The sequence below is a fragment of the Aedes albopictus genome, chromosome 2, assembly GCF_035046485.1.
Source record: "Aedes albopictus strain Foshan chromosome 2, AalbF5, whole genome shotgun sequence".
In the NCBI taxonomy this organism is placed as follows: domain Eukaryota; kingdom Metazoa; phylum Arthropoda; class Insecta; order Diptera; family Culicidae; genus Aedes; species Aedes albopictus.
The window spans coordinates 394,860,693-394,880,816 of NC_085137.1; the positions used below are offsets into that span (position 1 = coordinate 394,860,693).

Genomic DNA, 20,124 nt, shown 5'->3' on the forward strand with positions numbered 1-20,124 from the left:
AAAAAAAGTTGCGCTGTGTTATTATCCTTTTATCCCATCTTTTTCTATCCTTAAGCACTTCTTGTTAAAAATGATATTAATATTCTCTGACAAAAACATGAATCAAAAATTTGCTTCACGGAATTCCAACAGAGTATGTGTAGATTACCTCAACAGATGTTGTGAATGCGCCATGCTGCATCACATGGCAATAAAGATCGATATTAAGGCGAAACTGGAAGCATTTCCTCACTTTTTGGTATTTGATTTTTTATTAAATAACGAAGCAATATTTTCAAAATCGGTTTTCGTCCACATGTAGCGTATGGATCAAGGTATCTCCTGAATTTTTTTTTGTGGTGGGAAATGGTTTTCGTTTTTGCGGAAACCATTTTTGAATAAAATTTCACAAAAAAATGGTTTCTGAAAAAATGGAAAACATTTTCCACCACAAAAAAATTCAGAAGATACCTTGATCCATACTCTACATGTGCACGAAAACCGATTTTGAAAATATTGCTTCGTTATTTAATGAAAAATCAAAAACCAAAAAATTGAGAAAATGCTTCCAGTTTCGCCTTAAATAATAAAAATAAAAACATTTTCATTTTGCAATTTGTACATCAGCCCCAAAGTTTGGAAACATTTTTTTTTTATTAATACCAAAACTTTTTTTGGCCGATTTAGATACAAGTTTTCTTACCGTGCGATAAAAATACTGACAGTGAAAGCACGTGTCTTGGGCTGAACAGCAACTGAAGTAAATAAGTGCTGTGCTAGTTCACCACTGCTGAACACAAGTTCAGGAGTGATCATTTAATAATGGGCCATGGGAAGTTTATGTTTTGTTTTGGGTTTTTCAACTCACCATCTCTAGGATGGCACAGATAAGAAGGCATGCGGCTGGCAATCGACCGATATCAAGTCTGGATTTAGGTAATTTTGTATGAAATTCATATTTAATAATAGCTGTTCTTAACATGAGAGCAAATAATTACTCTCGGGAGAGTTCAACATTTTTGCATTTTATTTATGTTTAGTCATTTTTGCCCAAGCCTCATAGAAGCTTTCTTGTATTTTTGTAAAACGCTTTTTACAACAAATTATATGAGGTTGGTACAAAACACTAAGCTTTATAACTTCTCCAAATTTGTGTAAACAAAACCCGAACAAAGGTTAAACGTGAAAATAATCCAAATATTATTCAACATCATGCTGAATTAATTCGTCATAATGATGCCTGTTGAATAAGTTAGTTGGGTGATTTATGATCATGATATTATGAGTTATTGTCTCGTAACGCTGCAAACGCGTTTTTTTTGTTTCAAAAATCATAAAGCTAAATCATATTATTGAGATTTTTAATCATGGTCTCAGATGCACAAGGCTTATGATTCCGGTGGATTTTTTAGGACTATGAAGCTAAATCATCTCAATGAGATCTCGAATCATGGTTTCGGATGCGCTTATAATTCTGTTGGATTTTCAAGAATCATGAAGCCAAATCATCATAGTTTTGACTTTGAACAGCTATAGCTTATTTGTTTATGCCTTAAACTTATTTGTTATTTATTTATTTATTTTTAACTTTAAATTTTGTAAGAGGGAAAAACCCCTTTGAGTGATTTCCAAATTTACATGTTGAAATCGTTCTCAAAAAGGCACAAAACCTCTTAATTTTTCAAAATACATTATAAACAATTTTTAAAACTAAATAAAGGCTCCTCCGGATATGCATTAAGCTTATTCAAATTTTGTCAACAAATACACTATATGCATATAATGTTCCGGTATGGGTTCGATTACCGACCTTTTTTTTTTCAAAAGAATATTTCCTTGACTGCTTCGGGCATAGAGTATACGAATGCGAAAATGCTCATTGGCAATGCAAATTTTCTCCTTGTTCACATTTCCAGAGATTTTGTTCAGAAACATCTCAATAAAGTTCTTCCAACGGGAAATTTATTGGGGATGCATCAAGAGTGGGGGTCTCCAGTTAGCCTAGTGTTTAAGGCTATGGATCGCCAATCCGGAGACGGCGGGTTCGATTCCCGTTCCGGTTGGGAAAATTTTCTCGACTCCCTGGGCATAGTGTGTCATTGTACTTGCCTAACAACATACAAATTCATGCAATGGCAGGCAAAGAAAGCCCTTCAATCAATAACTGTGGAAGTGCTCTTAGAACACTAAGTTGAAGAGAGGCAGGCCAAGTCCCAGTGGGGACGTAGAGCCACAAAGAAGAAGACGAAGAAGCATCAAGAGTTGTCTTCAAAGTTTCGAAGAATTTATTTCATTGGAATTCTAATTGTATTACAATATTCCTGTTTTTCTTTCGGAATGCTTTCACGGCATTCACCAGGAATACCACCATGATTTTTTTTTGGTATACATTCATCAATTTCTTCCCGAGCTTTTCCAAGAATTTGTCAAGAAAAACTGACAAGCTTTCCTGCTGAAATCCCTGCCGTTGTTTCTACAAGAATACCTTTAAGATTTTTCAAGAATACGTTCAGGGATTTCTCCAAGAATATTTTTTCAGACATCAATTTAAAAATTGTTCTAGAGGTTTCTTCAGGTATGTTCGAAGGAAATTTTGATGACAATATATCTTCAAGAATTCATGAGGCATTTTTTTTATTATGTCTGCGGAAGTTCATTTCGTCTTGAATACATCCAGAGATTTCATTTGAAAAATTTGCGGGTTATTCTTAAAAATAAAACTTAAAGAATTTCAAAGGGAATACATCAAGGAATTTCACCAGCGATGTTTGAATTATTCAAAAATATCGCAAAGGAGTATAATCTTAAGAATTTCTTCAGGGATATCTACAATAAAACCTTTTAAAGATTCATAAAGACTTTTTCAAGGATTATTTCAGGAACACTTTTAGCTCATTTCTCACAAATTCTAGCGGAATGACCAAGAGGTTGCGTCAGGAAAACTTCTCCAGATTTAAATCTTGTAGATTAAACGTATCAGCGAAATTACAAAGGGACCTCAGAAGAAAAACTAGAATCCTTGTAGAATAAATCCTGATGGAATATCTTGAAGAATTCCTGGCTGAAGGACTTCTCGAATACATCCATGAAAACCCCCAATGGAATAGCTGCAGAAAATTCAAAATAAACCCATGGAAGAATTTCTGAAGACATTCATGGAACAAGCTTGAATCTCTGAAAAGATTGCAAAAAACACTCAGGGAATCCAAAACAAAATACCTAAAGGGAAGAAATTTTGAAAGGAATTTCATTGAAAAATTCCAGGAAGAATTTCTGTGGAAATTTTTGAACTATTTCTTGAAAAAAACCCGGAAGGAATTTCCGAAAAGATCATTGGCGAAAATTCCAAAAGAATCCCTGGAGGAGTAAGCAAAGGACAACGTGGAGAAATTCTAGAAGTACCCTAGAATTTCGGAGGGTATCTCTGGAGAGTTTCCCTGAGAAAATCCCGAAAACCCGACTGAAGGAATTTCCGATGGAATCACTGGAGGGATTCCCAAAGAAATCCCTTGTGGAATTTCCAAATAAATATCTAGGGGAATTTCCGAATCTTCAGAGGAATCCTTAGAAAAAAATCCAGAGAAATGTTTTGAGGCGTGAGGAAAAAAAAAATCCTTGAAGAATGTCTGGAGCAATTCCCGAAGACATCCCAGAGTGAACGAGATTTTTACACGTTGTTTATCCAAAGTTGTGAGCCTTTTTAACGCGTTTTTGGCCACTTTGCGGAGGACAAATTGCGTAAAACACAAGGTTTGGCAATTTGTTCGAGGTTTCGCGATATTTTACACTATTATGTTTCTGAACGGACGCATCCAACAAAATTCAGAACATAGAAAAAATTCCTGAAAGTTACACCAAACGTAAAAAAAAATTAGCATATATGTTTCTATTTATTTCACTGAATATTATATTGAAGAATTTCTTGTATGGAATATTGAACACAAGATGAGAGCAAGCTGTAAATTTGGAAACTGATGGAAAAATGTGTGCGATATCTTCTTCTTCTTCTTTGTGGCTCGACGTCCCCACTGGGACTTGGCCTGCCTCGCTTCAACTTAGTGTTCTTGAGCACTTCCACAGTTATTAACCCTAAAAGGGATACCTGGGGTCCATTGGACCCCAGGAGCCTTTCAGAGCTCGTCTTTGATGGAACACACTCAGTGAGGTGACGAAACTGAGGCCATGAAGGTATCCCTTTTAGGGTTAATTAAAGGGCTTTCTTTGCCTGCCATTGCATAAATTTGTATATTGTGAGGCAAGTACAATGATACACTATGCCCAAGGAGTCGAGAAAATTTTCTCGACCAGAACGAGAATCGAACCCGCCGTCTCCGGATTGGCAATCCATAGCCTTACCCACTAGCCTAACTGGAGACCCATGTGTACGATATGTTGTCTGCAATTTGGTTTCCCTATATTTCTTTTGAAGAACTTTTGATCTCGTACTTACCTAGTGTGCGTTGCTGGGTCACAGTCCAAAATCTATGTAGTGTGAAATTGGATTGGAAACTGCAGTTCACCTCCGCCACGCGTCACCACCATATGTTAGATTCATAGTCTTCTACTACCGTTGAATGGCCTATAATGGGTGGGTGGGTGATATAATGGCTGATTGACGAAAGGTTGCACCGGGTATTACGACGTCGCCAACCGAAAGTCAGCCATCGAACCAATCGAAGAATGTGTCTCAATTATGGAAATGTGTTACCATTTTTGGCACAAAAGGGAGATCCAATTGGGCTTTTTGCACCACGCCGAATTCGATTTGGCCCCAATAGGTGCGTTTTGATGGCGGTGGCGACTGCGGCGGCGTGAGAGCGTTGAAATGGTTACCATGGGCTGTGGTCGCAGCAGGAAAGTCTGGGAAGCTGGCGCAATGCACGGTTGTTGCTCGGGAAGCTCGCAGTCAGTCGGTCAATGTGCTACCATGGTACCCCTATAATGCCCACTCACTCATGAGAAAAGGAGGTTAAACGCGGCTTGAGTGGCTCCGATTTGAAACGTGAAATTTGGAAGAATTATGCTGTAGGCTCTTACTTCATGTGTTTGGCTGACGTGTGTGGTGTGACCTATGTGGATGGAATGCGATGTGTTATTAGTTGAACTGGGTAGATGCAGAATTCGATAGTCGTAAGGTTTTAAACTAGTGGGTCCGTGGTCTTAGATGAGTAGTTTGTTTATGGATCATGATGTGAAGGTCACTGTGATGTCAGAATAATGCTTTCGACGTTTCAAAAATAATGAATACGTACGGAAAGTGTTGTGACCATAAGTGTTAATTATTACAGTACATGTGAACGAGATTTACACGTTTCTTGAATTCTAATGCCTAAATACGTAATGTGCTGTAGAAGTTAATGGGAAACTTAAATTGCTCTTGACAATGGAACTAAATATTTTTGCGAACATAGCGAATTAAACATGCTGCATAGAAAATCAAAAATCGGTAAGTAGTATTAGCCATAACTAAGTGTAAATTTTCCTCAATTTCAATAAAATGTACCGGTTGAAAACTGCAAACTGAAGAGTAGAATTGGCCCAAGCTAAAATACACGAAAATAAAATTTAAAAAAAACTGCAAATTGTTTTAAGTTGAAATTCTATCCATACATTTATGTTATTTGTAGCAGTTGCACGGTGTGTTTATAGAGCAACTTTAAAACAAAAAAATAAGTAAGTCTGAAATTTTGCCTAATGATACTTTGGGCCATTCCCTTCAGTTTGCTGGGTCGGAGGAAATCATCCATCGGGGGGTCTGGAACAAAAAATTTTTTTTGAAGGTTTTTCATGCAAAAACTGTTAAAAGCGCATATTGTAAGTTTATGCGTCTCCTACAAATAGTCACAACTTTTTTGTCTTTGAAGATAGAACCATAAAAATTTCAGGCGTTTCGAAGTAGTATGCGTTGATAACTGTGTAAAAATTTCATTGAAATATGTTGAATGGTTTTCAAATAATAGCAAAACTATCACACGCATTCTAAAATACTAAGCTTAGTAGCAAAAGTCCAACAAAATATCTATATATTTTTTATATAATAATACATGAAAAATATTTAATTCTAAGCACCTTGAGTCATTATGAAGGCACTGCCATTATGTAGCTTTTCTCTAAAATATTAATTATTTAATTCAAGAATGTGGTTTTGCGTATACATGTTTATTTTTTCCATTTTTTAATGATTAAGGTCTTATCTAAATATCAAATTGCAAGCGAAAGGCTTTAGAGGAGCGTGGCCCAATAATTTGGATTACAAAAAAAGAACTGTTTGTTATTTTTTCGAAAGATATAGTTTTATGTTAAAAATATTCTACTAGTAAACAACGCCATAACAATGATCAATCACTCTTAGTCATGCTTGGAGGTTTTTAATTACACAGAAAATATTTTTAAACATCATATGCAAATCGATAAGACTATTTAAGTCATTAGGGGTACTCACTAAACAGATTAAATTGCTGCGTAAGCCATGATCTTCTGCTTATTTGAAATGTTTCATGATTTTGCGAATGAAATAATCAAACATTGCCTTGGTGATCGCGAAGTTTATCAGTTTAATCAGTTTACGCTGTTAAGTGAATCCCCCTATTGTTATGAAATTGTTTTTTTTTTAGGTTTTATGCTGAACAGCCTATTTTCATGCATAATGTAGAAACATTACCAATAGGTATTCCGTTCTTCAACTATTATTTCAGTATTTATTATCAGTTATTTGTTAATAAATGGTGGCATAAGCAATAAGCATCATATTGCTATTAAATTCAAAGGCAAACTTAAGTTTAGGTTTAACAATGTTTAGTACCATAAAGTTGCCCTTGATCGAATATTACCCAACTGAATTCTGTTTTGAATTCAGTTCTCGTTATTGTGTTCTTCAAGACAGTGTTTTAATATAGACTCATACCCACAACTTGCTAACATACTAACATACTAACAACAATGTTATTATGAGGTCTTTAACAGAGTTAACTTGTTTTTATTGTTTGACTCAGGTGAAATACTATTTAATTTTGAGCTTGTAAACATTAGTTTCAAATTTATTTAGTTTCTGTACTTTTTCCTCAAAACAGAGATGTTTCCCAATCCTCGAGTGCTTTTCTTGGCTTACCAATAAACATTTAAATATTTTTTTGGGGAAGGCCGACATGCTCAGCAATCATGATAATTGTGTTTATTATAGGATTCGTAATAGAGGCATACTTGTACTTGTAAACATGTATATGCAAAACCACGTTCTTGAAATAAATAATTATTACTTTATTGCAAAGTTACATAATGGCAGTGTGTGTGTTTTCTTTTCATGTATTTGACTATGTATCTGTTCATCATTTGAAAAACAAGTTTTCACAATACCGCCATCATAGACTCAAGGTGCTTAGAATTAAATATTTTTCATGTATTATTATAAAAGAAATATAGATATTTTGTTGGACTTTTGCTTCTAAGCTTAGTATTTTAGAATGCGTTTGATAGTTTTGCTATTATTTGAAAACCATTCAACATATTTCAAAGAAATTTTCACACAGTCATCTACGCATACTACTTCGAAACGCCTGAAATTTTTATGGTTCTATCTTCAAAGACAAAAAAGTTGTGACTATTTGTAGGAGACGCATAAACTTACAATATGCGCTTTAAACAGTTTTTGCATGAAAAACCTTCAAAAAAAATTTTTGTTCCAGACCCCCCGATGGATGATTTCCTCCGACCCAGCAAATTGAAGGGAATGACCCAAAGTATCATTGGGCAAAATTTCAGACTTACTTATTTTTTTGTTATAAAGTTGTTCTACACAACACACCGTGCGTTGATATGCGTGAGAAACAGAGATGCCAGATATACAGATTTTTCTGTATTATACAGATTTTTAGAGGTTGATACAGACAGGATACAGAGTACAGAAAAAATACAGATTTCATGATCATGATACAGATTTTTCCTCAACATATTGTTTTCCTCATACATTCACGCCAGATGGAAAAAAAGTAATAAAAAATATTGAGAGTACAAACCCATTTAATTATTCATATTTTTCACATTTGACCTCAATTTTGAATCGTTCCATAAAGGTTGAAGGATTCGTCATTGACATTTTCGTCATCATTGAAATTTCGTAAGCAGTTTTCTCGCTCAAAACTGAAATTTTCGCAGTGAAAAAGTATTCACTTTTTTTATGTCTTTATTATCGAGACTTTCAGCCCAAGGCTAGTTCGTCTCCAAAGTATTCACTGTTTCGCGGGTGGAGAATGGAGTGCAGTGAACACATTTTCAATGCAAACAATAAAGTTTTGAGCGAGAAAACTGCTTTCGAAATTCAACCTCATAGTAAAATTTTTCTTTCAAATTGAATTTAATAAAAAAAAAATTACGAAACATAAAACGTCCTAGATATGCAATAAGCATTAACGGGCGGGCTTCTTTACGTTTTTATCAGGTATAAATCTTAATCTTGTAAAATATAGCTTTTTAACCTTCGCCCAAAATTAAGTTTTTCAGCAAGTTTTCAAAGATTGTGTTGATATAAGTATGAAAAAATCGAATAAACTATATCTTTGCTGATTTTTTATGTGCATTGCTGTTTGCTTGACAATTTGCTAGAGTCGCGAATTTCCAGTGAAATATTAAGTTGTATGGAAAATTTAAGCTTGAAGTACTAAACATGAAAAATTAAATAAAAGTTGGAAACTTTGATAAGCGAAAGACCTGGTTTTCTTTATGCTTTTCATTCTTATATGTGGAATGAAAATAATGAGAAAATTTACGAATAATGTTTTCGTTGAAAATTGAAAATAATTACAGTTTTTTTTAAATAATAATATCGAATTGAACCTGAGAAGAAATAGCCAGTACACACCCTTTCAAACAACTGAGTTACTAACTATAAAATTGTGTTAAAGATTAAAAATCGATAGAGCTTTTGGAAACCACAGAGTACGAAAACAGCTTGCAAAAATATGATGCATCGAATGTAGCAAAAGGAACACGTCATATGTGATAGAAATTTTTGAACATTGTCAACGTTACCTTGCAGATGAAAAGAACAAAATTGCGAACGCGAATTGAACTCAGGTCCTTTGGGTGTGAATATCACGCACTAGCAATTTCGGCCATCATAGCTTGTTAAAGCACAGAGAAGGCGGCATGGGAGGGTTTTTTTTCTAATTTCTTTAAAAGGCGGAGAGGCGCCTAGTATATGGAACACCGGTAATGGGAAGAGTTTTTTTTTTCAAGAAATTCTTGCAGAGATTTTTTGGGAAATTTCTAGAGGGCAGTATTAAGATTTTCCTTGATGAATTTCTCCAGGAATTCTTTTGAATAAATTTCTATGGGTTCCTCCTTAAACTCCAGCAAGAAAAACTTTACACACTTTTTTGGAGATTTGTTAAGTAAAATTTCGAAAAATTATTTTCGAATTGTTTGACAAATTTATTCAGAAATATTCTTAAAGAATTTCTACGAAAATTCCTTAAGAAATATCTGAAGAATTTATTTCTGGGATCTTTGCAAATGTTTTGTAATGCGTTCCACCAAGAATTTCCCGAAATGTTTCTCCAGGTATTTCCCCAGGAAGTTATTAAGGAACTTCTTCTAGGATGTAAAAAGAGAAACTCGGGTTAAGTACTGTTCCTTTCAATTCCACTAAGAATTTGCATTCCTTGACAGTTACGTATTTCGACGTCAACTGTAAGCTCGTCTTCAGTGTCTCGTACTTGACTCGACTGGACTTGATTGGAGTCGAGTCAAGTACGAGATACCGAAGACGACCTTACAGTTTAGGTCGAAATACGTATCTGTCAAAGGATTCAAATTCTTAGTGGAATTAAAAGGAACAGTACTAAACCCGATTTCTTTTCACTTACCACTAACTTTACTTCCTCTAACTTTTTCTTCAATAATTTCCTGCTTAGATTTCTTCGGAAATTCGTATGTGAAGAAATATTTATTTCCACAGATTTCTTCAAAACTTCAAAATTGAGAAGTTACTTCAGTAGTTTTCCAGAAAAAATAAAAATTCTGAAATTCTTCAAGTAAATTATTCACAAATCCTAAAGGGATTTATTCGGAAACTCTTCCAAGGGTTCTCCAAGATTTTTTGAGAAATTCGTTCAGTGATTTCTGCTGAAACTCCTTCATGTTTTTTTAGAAAAAATGAAAAAAAATCTTGATAAACTACTGGAGTAACTCTATCAATGAAAGAATTCTTGAGAAATTTCTGTAGTGATTCCTGGAAAATTCGTGAAGGAATTTCTGGAGAAATCTCTTTAAAAATGCAGACATTGCAGAAAAAGTTGCTTGTGGATTTTTCAAGAAATCTTTCATTGAATTTTTAAAGATTCCCTGGAGGATTTTCTGAAGGGATCTTTGGAAGATCTGCTGGAGGTACCTCTGAAAGATTGATCAAAAAAAAATCTCGTGCAGTTTATGAAAAAAATTCTTGGAGGAATTCTTTGAAGAAACAATAAAGAAATTAAAAAAAAATAGACCCCTCTACAAATATTCTTTGAAACATTTCTTGAAAAAATCTTTGATTAATGCCTATTAGTTGAAGTTCTGCAGCAGTTGTTAAGAGAATCTTTTGAAAAAAAAGGTTAAAAATCTGAAGAAAGGTCTGAACAAATCCAAAGCAATGCCTGGGGGAATACCTCAAGGAACTATTGGATAAACTCCTGTAGGAACTTTCCAGAAAAATCTTTTGAGAATTTCTAGAGGAATTTCCAAAAAAAACCCTGAAAAAATGTAGTAATCCTTTAGGTGAAAATTTAAACAATAATTTCTGGAATGGTTCTTGAAGTTTATTTTTTATTATCTTTTTATTTTTGTGTATTTTAAATTATGCTAGTATATACAAACTGGAAGTTTCTGAATTTCTGACAGAATCTCTGAATGTTCGTTGAAGAAAAATATCTCCTGGAATTGCATCTTTTCAAGATACGTGAGAAGAATTTCATGGCGAAACCCCTGGAGAAATTCATTGATTAATTTTTCGAAGAAATGCTACAGAAAAACTCCTGGAAAAAAATTTGGAAGAATTTCTACAAAAATATTGAAAAAAAATATATTAAGAAATTCAAGCATAACTTATGTAGCAATCCCTGAAGGAATTTTCTCTTTCATCCTTTAAAGAATCCCATGAGGATTTTCGAAAGAAATTTCTGTGGAAACCTGTGAACCAGTTTCAGGATATTTTTTGAGAAACTCCCAGGAAAGTCCCAGGGAAAATTCTTGGAAGAATCCCTGGAGAAATTTTTACAAAAAATCGGCGACGTTAAAGTTCAGAATTTTTGAGAATATACATATTTATTTCACTATGCAAAATCATAACGTTCTGCTATTTACACCATTTAGTGAAAACTTACTGCAAATAGAAATGTTCGTGCAAAATTCGGGACACAAACATTTACATGTGCAACATACAGATTTCTCACGGGGTCTGACTGGATTTACGGAAAATTTGTGTTTTTTGGCTTTCAGTCACAGTTCTAAAATACAGACAAATACAGATTTTCTAAAATCCTGATACAGATTTTTAGAAAAAAATATCTGGCATCCCTGGAGAAATGACATATTCATGGAAGTTAATGTCATTTCTAAGGTCTTTAAATAATATTTATATTCAGGTTATGAATTCAGTAGAAATATGTGCAACTTCTCTGCTGAACTGGTATTTAACACGATAAGAACTTGTGTTTCTGTTTGATTTAGTAATTATCTGCACGGTGGAAAATGGTTTAATAAATGATGTTGCATTAATCGAACAACCCCAAATCGATTCCTTTCACCTCTCCAAGCGGATGTCGCTCCTTATCTTAACCGCGATACGCATCAGTATCTTCGCAATCTAACAATCATTTAATTGCTCTTACGACACGGAATTCCGTTCGAGCAGCAGCCCACAATAATAACAGCAAACTCTCCGCCAAAAGGTCAAAGAGATTTGTTCCGTGAAACCACGGCCGCGCGAATTAGGAATACGCGAAGCCGATCGCCATCGACCGAATCACCGATCAACCCTACAATTATAAAATTACTTAATGTGGAAACAGCTCGGCGTGCAATTCGGCGAAACCATTCCCTCTAGTCTAGATTGGGAGGGCTCGATCGCGTTCGAGTTCACCGCCTTGAGATTTGTTCCGTTTGACCACCACAGCGAAAGCGATCCGATCGTCGCGTCGTATCGCGCTGGAAAACTTAAAATTTCCTTTCGATTGCAAGCAAGGCTGTCGTGAGTGGTTCCGTTCGATTGCGTGCCTCGGTTTCGGACTCTCGGTCAGCGCCGCCAAGTGTGGGTGCGAAAAATTCGTGCGAATCTGCTGCGCGATGTCGACGACGGGGTTGTCCGATTGCGGTTTCGATTATGCAATGCTGGTGGCGCTGATTTGGTGAGATGGAGGCGCGCTACCTGATGCCATTGAGCTGATGGTAAGACATGGAGTTGGGTATTGTGGTCGGCTATACAAAACGGCAACAAATTGCAGATGAAAAATGCGAAATTGTGTATGGAACCCATACAATAATTAAAACATCCTACAGTTGAGATATGGGGAGTTAAACTGCATCCGGTTTCCGAGTGGAACAGATTTTTACGCTATGTAACGCTTCTCTCGAACCTCTAATCCCAATTCAAAGCTATATTCTACCAGCGCCATAGAGATCTATGCTCAGCCCACTTCCTTTGAACAACTTCAGGACTATCGATAGTAGAGTAAACATAGATCCGTATTAATGAATCCGTTGTATCCAAACGAACTGTCAAGATCTGTATCCAAACGAGCATGACGTCACGATTTGAACAACATCAATGGAGCGCATGACGTCATATTCAACCGTCGCACTCTTGAAAATTACTACTTACACACTTGAAACATTTTAGTCAGCGGTGTCTGCGGATCTATTGTTTACTCTACTATCTACAGGGTGCGTGTGATATTTTTGCACTAAATCATATCTTTCTTGAGGAATCGACTGTTGATCTTATGTTTTGAGGTTATGGCTTTCAGTCTTGGAAGAAAAACTCAAAAACGGATTGTTAAGTCTTCATCCGACGTTTCGGTCACTAAGAAAGGCACAATATAATGACCGAAACGTCGGATGAAGACTTAACAATCCGTTTTTGAGTTTTTCTTCCAAGACTGAAAGCCATAACCTCAAAACTAAATCATATCGTAATCATAAAACACGTTTTAAAAATAATTCTACAATAGATCTATACTAAATGATTTTTTCGCGAACAATTGTGATTATTTCAATGATTTAGGAAGAAAAAAGTGGTCCTAATATCGATAACCTTTTTTGAACGATCCTGAGAACCGCTGCAAGTCCGTTTTAGTGTTGTTCTCTATATTTTGGTCAACAATTGTGTTATTTTAGGTAAAACTAGAATATTTTTTTGTACGAGGAGCTCCAATGCTATCATCGTTATGTTTGCCGTTCAAAAAATATCCCATGAATTTGAAAAAGAGGTTTCTAGAAGACGAAAATGCGAACAACTTGAGTATAAATATATATATTTTTTTATTTTTTTATTTTTATTAACGTGTATTTTAACTTAAATGCTAATTCTACACTCTATAAATATATGGAGCAGCTGCATACTATCTGCATTTTCTCAGCTGACAAAAACGCTATGAAGCTGATTTTTTCAGTGTAGTTGAGGGATTCCATAAGATTGTTACCTACAAAAACCTTCATCGCTGGAATGGAAGATATTGGAGAAATAACTGGAAGAAGTCGGAAATTCTAATTTGAGCAATGGTATTCTACTAGGGCTGCTCAAACATTTATGAGAAAATTTAAAACTAAAATATCCTAAGTCTGACCACCTCAATTTGTTGTTTTATATTCCCATAAGCTACAGCACAAATTTGAGCTGAATTGATAAGGTCTTAGGTATCGCTCGACTAGTCTGAAGTTTATATGGTAAAACTGGTACAAATATGTGCAGGAATGGCATAGTTTTAGTTTTCTGCCACTAGATGGCACTGGAAGCGTTCAATAACCCTTATTTTTAGTATTATTATAGGGAATTCTATGCGGAACATCTTTGTTGAAGACCGCTAAGTGATCGGATGCTTGCTAAAAAAAAGTTGTACCCTAGACTTAGTGTATCGAAAAAACAACCAGTTTTTATTGATGCTATTCGATAATGTGTTAAAATCACCACGTCAAAATTATTTAAATTATAATTTTTGAAGCATATCTGTATCATTACGTCTCGTGTATCATTATCGGGCTTTTACACATTACATTTTACTGATTTCGTCTTATTTACACAACAAATAGAAAAACCCGAAATGTTATTGGGCGCGCTAGTGTAAAACATAGGATCTGAAAATATTTTCTCATACCACCACGTTTTTGATTTTTAATGGTTTTATATTTTTCACAGTTCACTAGAAATATGGTGCATTTGATGATGTGGGATTTATATTTTTATTGCAACCCTTTGATGGAATATTCCTGTTTGAAGGTTACTGCAAAATTACCGCACGCACCCTGTATATTCAGGACTTATATCAGTATAGGAATTTCCAGCATTCTGTAAATACCGGAATTACTTCTGGTATTTTCTTATCCGGCATTGATGTTTGCAGCATATCGGAGATATTACACAAACATTAAAATGGACAAGCCCACTGTGCAAAATTGAGGGGTCTGAAGATAAATCGAAAAGGAACAACAATCAGATTATTGACTAATGAAAGTTCCAATATATTGGGCGAATGCCATTTGGCCAACTGCCATTTAGCCGAACGCTGTTTGGCCGCATGACAAAGTCAAGTGGTCATTAGGCCGTCCCTATTTTTGCAAAAGAATTGCTATATCACTTATCGTTTTAAGTAATTTACAAAAAAAACTACTGAAAAGTCAACATTTGGACCATTTTATGAAATCCCAAAGGAAACAAACCATACACAGATAAAAATAATGAGATTTACACGTCATGTAAACTTAATTTTAGTCATGTAAACTTATTTTTATGATGGTTTACATATATATCATGTAAATTTGTGTTATGTGTCATGTAAATTCTCAGAGTCATGCTGATTTACATGACATATAATGGAAGTTTACATGATATTTTACTTTTACATGTTATGTCATGTAAAATTGTGTGATATCCCACGTTCCAATCATGTGCATCATATCCCAAGCAACAAACATGTTATATAAGAGTTACGAGAGCGCAAGGTTTGATTGCATAGAAGTCAATTTGACGTAATTCTAACATTGTGTTGGATTAATGTGAAATAAACTTCTATACAACCAAAACTTGCGCTGTTGAAACTTTAATATAACATGTGTGTTGCTTATGATGTCACATAATTTTACACTATTTTTTCGATCTGTGTATTTTGCTCGATAACTGAGCACATTTTTGGCCCTTTATTGTCCTAAAATCATTGATTATAGTAGAATAGGGTATTTCAACACTAATAAGACGCGACGCGACACAGGACACAACACTTATTATTCTTACAACGTTAAAAAGGAGATAAAATAACCTTTTTGAGTCGACCGTTTTCGGGCTCCTTATTGCCCATAGACAGGACAATGGTAACTAATGGTAATTGCCCATCGACTGACTACGACGGTAACTAATAATACAATCCTTACCTTATCTTACTGGTCAGGCTAAGGCCGGGGTGGCCTCTGCTGTACATAGTAGCCGCCTCCATTCCACTCGGTCCATGGCTGTTTGTCTCCAGTTCCGCACTCTGCGTAGGGTCCGCAGATCGTCCTCCACTTGGTCGACCCACCTAGCTCGCTGCGCTCCACGTCTTCTTGTACCGATCGGATGACTCTCGAGAACCATTTTAGTCGGGTTCCTATCCGACGTCCTGATGACGTGACCCGCCCACCGTAGCCTCCCGATTTTCGCGGTATGGACGATGGTTGGTTCTCCCAGCAGCTGATGCAGCTCGTGGTTCATTCGCCTTCTCCAAGTCCCGTCTTCCATCTGCACTCCGCCGTAGATGGTACGCAACACCTTCCGTTCGAATACTCCAAGGGCGCGTTGGTCCTCCGCACGTAGGGTCCATGTTTCGTGCCCATAGAGGACGACCGGTCTAATCAACGTTTTGTAGATGGTTAACTTCGTGTTCCCTGGAGCCCTTTGCCATCATGTACTTTGTCTTCGACACATTAATGACTAATCCGATTCGCCTGGCTTCACTCTTTAGTCGGATGTACGTTTCCGCCATCGTCTCAAATTTACGAGCAATAATATCAATATCATCGGCGAAACCAAGCAGCTGAACGGACTTCGTGAAAATCGTCCCACTCGTGTTTATCCCCGCTCTTCGTATTACACCCTCCAAAGCAATGTTGAACAGCAAGCACGAAAGACCATCACCTTGCCGTAACCGTCTGCGAGATTCGAAGGGACTCGAGAGTGTCCCTGATACTCGAACTACGCACATCACTCGATCCATCGTCGCCTTGATCAACCGTGTCAGCTTATCCGGGAATCCGTATTCGTGCATAATCTGCCATAGCTGTTCTCGATCGATTGTATCATACGCCGATTTGAAATCGATGAACAAGTGATGTGTGGGCACGTTGTATTCGCGGCATTTCTGCAACACCTGGCGGATGGCGAACATCTGGTCCGTTGTAGCGCGTTCACCCATAAATCCAGCCTGATATTGCCCCACAAACTCTCTTGCAATCGGTGATAGACGGCGGCATAAAATTTGAGAGAGTATCTTGTAGGCAGCGCTCAGTAGTGTGATCGCGCGGTAGTTCCCGCAATCCAACTTGTCGCCCTTTTTGTAGATGGGACACACGATACCTTCCATCCATTCCTCCGGTAATACTTCCTCCTCCCAAATCTTGGTAATGACCCAGTGTAGTGTTCTCACCAGTGCTTCTCCACCGTATTTTAGAAGCTCGCTTGGTAGTTAATCTGCTCCAGCGGCTTTGTTGTTTTTCAACCGGCCAACCTCCTCCCCAATCTCTTGAAGTCCGGAAGTCTTTCGTCCTGTGCACATACTCCTAGATCTGTTACCACGCCACCTTCGGTACTTGCAACGTCGCCATTGAGGTGCTCATCGTAATGCTGCCGCCACCTCTCGACCACCGCACGCTCGCTCGTGAGAATATTCCCGTGATAATCTCGGTACATGTCGGCTTGTGGCACGAAGCCTCTGCGCGAGCGGTTCAGCTTCTCGTAGAACTTTCGTGTGTCCTTAGCGCGGTACAGCTCTTCCATCGCTTCGCGATCTCGTTCTTCCTGCTGGCGCTTCTTCATCCGGAAGACTGAGTTCCCTGTTCCGAGCCTGTTTGTAACGTGCCTCATTCTTCTCGTTTTTCAACTGTTCACATTCGCCGTCGTGCCAGTCGTTTCTGTGATTCGGAGTCGCGAAGCCTAGTGCTGTAGCCGAGGTACTACCTATGGCGGATCGGATGTCCCTTCAGCCATCTTCAAGTGTAGCTGCGCCAAGCTGCTCTTCCGTTGGTAGGGCCACTGCTAACTGCTGCGCGTAGTCTTGAGCCACTTCTACGTTACGAAGTTGCTCGATGTTGAGCCGCGGCGTTCGACTTCGACGCGTGGTGATAACTGTCGAAAGTTTTGAGCGCATGCATACAGCGACTTAGTAGTGATCCGAATCTATATTCGCACTGCGGTATGTGCGGACATTGCTTATATCCGAGAAGAATTTACCGTCGATTAGAACGTGGTCGATTTGGTTTTCTGTTTGGTGGTCGGGTGATCTCCAGGTGGCTTTGTGGATATCTTAGCGGGGGAAGAAGGTGCTTCGGACTACCATACCACGGGAGGCTGCAAAGTTTACGCATCGCTGGCCGTTATCATTCGATACGGCGTGCAGGCTGTTTCGCCCGATTACCGGTCTGTACATTTCCTCCCTTCCTACCTGCGCGTTCATGTCGCCGACAACGATTTTCACGTCACGCGGCGAGCAACCATCGTATGTTTGCTCTAACTGCGCGTAGAACGCTTCTTTCTCGTCATCGGGTCTCCCTTCGTGTGGGCAGTGGACGTTGATGATGCTGTAGTTGAAGAAACGGCCCTTAACTCTCAACATGCACATCCTTGCGTTGATCGGCTGCCACCCGATCACACGTTGTCGCATCTTGCCCAACACTATGAATCCTGCTCCCAGTTCATTGGTGGTGCCACAGCTTTGGTAGAAGGTAGCCGCTCGATGCCCGCTTTTCCACACTTTCTGTCCAGTCCAACAAAGTTCCTGCAACGCCACGATGTCGAAGTTGCGGGGATGTAGTTCGTCGTAGATTATCCTGTCACATCCTGCGAAACCTCCCGGGAAGCTGACTAGACCGATAAGAGCAACGATGGACGGTGTGCAGAACAGCGTAAGGATTTCGGGTGAACTATCCAGTTCATTTGAATCTCGACGGGGACTACGACAAGGTGATGGACTTTCCTGCCTACTATTCAACATCGCCCTAGAAGGTGTTATGCGACGAGCCGGGCTCAACAGCCGGGGTACGATCTTCACGAAATCCAGCCAATTTGTATGTTTTGCGGATGACATGGATATTATTGCTAGGACATTTGGAACGGTGGCAGAACAGTACACCCGCCTGAAACGTGAAGGAGCAAAGGTCGGACTGGTGGTGAATGCGGCTAAGACAAAGTACATGCTGGTAGGTGGGACTGAGCGAGACAGGACAAGCCTTGGCAGCAATGTTACGATAGACGGGGATACTTTCGAGGTGGTAGAAGAATTCGTCTACCTTGGTTCCTTGCTAACGGCGGACAATAACGTGAGCCGTGAAATACGAAGGCGCATCATCAGTGGAAGTCGTGCCTACTATGGGCTCCAGAAGAAACTGCGGTCAAAAAAGATTCACCCCCGCACCAAATGTACCATGTACAAGACGTTAATAAGACCGGTGGTTCTCTACGGACACGAGACATGGACGATGCTCGAGGAGGACCTGCAAGCACTCGGAGTTTTCTAGCGACGGGTGCTAAGGACGATCTTCGGCGGCGTGCAGGAGAACGGTGTGTGGCGGAGAAGGATGAACCACGAGCTCGCTGCACTTTACGGCGAACCCAGCATCCAGAAAGTGGCCAAAGCCGGAAGGATACGATGGGCAGGGCATGTTGCAAGAATGCCGGACAACAACCCTGCAAAGTTGGTGTTTGCCAACCATCCGGTTGGTACAAGAAGGCATGGAGCGCAGAGAGCACGATGGGCGGACCAGGTGGAGCGTGATCTGGCGAGTGTTGGGCGTGACCGACGTTGGAGAGCTGCAGCTGCAAATCGAGTATTATGGCGGCAAATTGTTGATTCAGTATTATCATGAATTTGATGTTAACTAAATAAATGAAATGAATCCTGCGAAACCTAGTGACTTGCAATTCCATGTTCCAAGTTTCCAATCGTAGTCCTTATTTCGTCGCGTGGGTCTTTGCCGATTGTATCGAGTCGTATTTTCTCCTATGTTATTCGCAATGGGGATTTTTACGGGTGGCTTATTGGGCCTACGCCAACACTCCTGTCTCGCCGGAGGGCCATCGTGCCAGTTCTGTTTAACGTCCCAACCAACACTGGGACGACCACGCTGATGGGGCTACCACCTTGGATCTAGCTGGGCGTGGTGCAGCGTTTCTTACTCAGCCGCTGGATGCCAGAACAGACGCTGTTTGAGCCGCACCTCCTTGGTGAACAGACACTCGGATCGTACCTCCTCAATCTAGCTGAAGTCAGAAGGACAACAGTGCCCAGGCTGCACTACCAGCTAAGCACACAACTCTTAGCTAGCGGTCTTTGTCATCGCTATCGCCCGCCCGCATTATTCGTCATGAAGCATTTTATTTTACTGAATTCTCATCTAAGTCAAGTGGAAAAGAGAGGACATAATTGGGGCATCGTCTTCATTCATAAGCGGGCGGTCTGTGGTAGATATATATACTGGATTCCCATGCGTTAAGTTGCGAGACTTTTCGGACATTTTTAAGCAGTTTCGCTTGCTTTTAGTCTGCAGTATGCCTTAGTGTCGCGGTGTGCATTGCCACACTTGAATCGCAGGTTCTTTCATGTTCTACTGTGTTCTTGTGTTCACCTACGGCGTGTTTGCCCAATGTACACGGCGGGGCAGTTTCGGCACGGTATCTGGTAAATTCTCGATTTTTCGTTTTTTGGGACTCTGTCT

At 38.6% G+C, this 20,124-nt stretch overlaps 1 protein-coding gene and 1 long non-coding RNA gene across 2 annotated transcripts in view; one reads left to right on the forward strand and one right to left on the reverse strand.

Annotated features, from left to right (window-relative positions):
- The window catches only part of LOC109410775 (mucin-3A), a 619,568-nt gene that overhangs the window by 126,667 nt on the left and 472,777 nt on the right, over positions 1-20,124 (forward strand). The gene's annotated exons all lie outside the window — the stretch shown is intronic.
- Positions 17,718-19,739, reverse strand: LOC134287292 (uncharacterized). Its single transcript, XR_009997195.1, has 2 exons — positions 19,317-19,739; positions 17,718-18,259 (listed from the first exon to the last, which is right to left on the reverse strand). It is a non-coding gene; the product is annotated as an uncharacterized LOC134287292 (long non-coding RNA).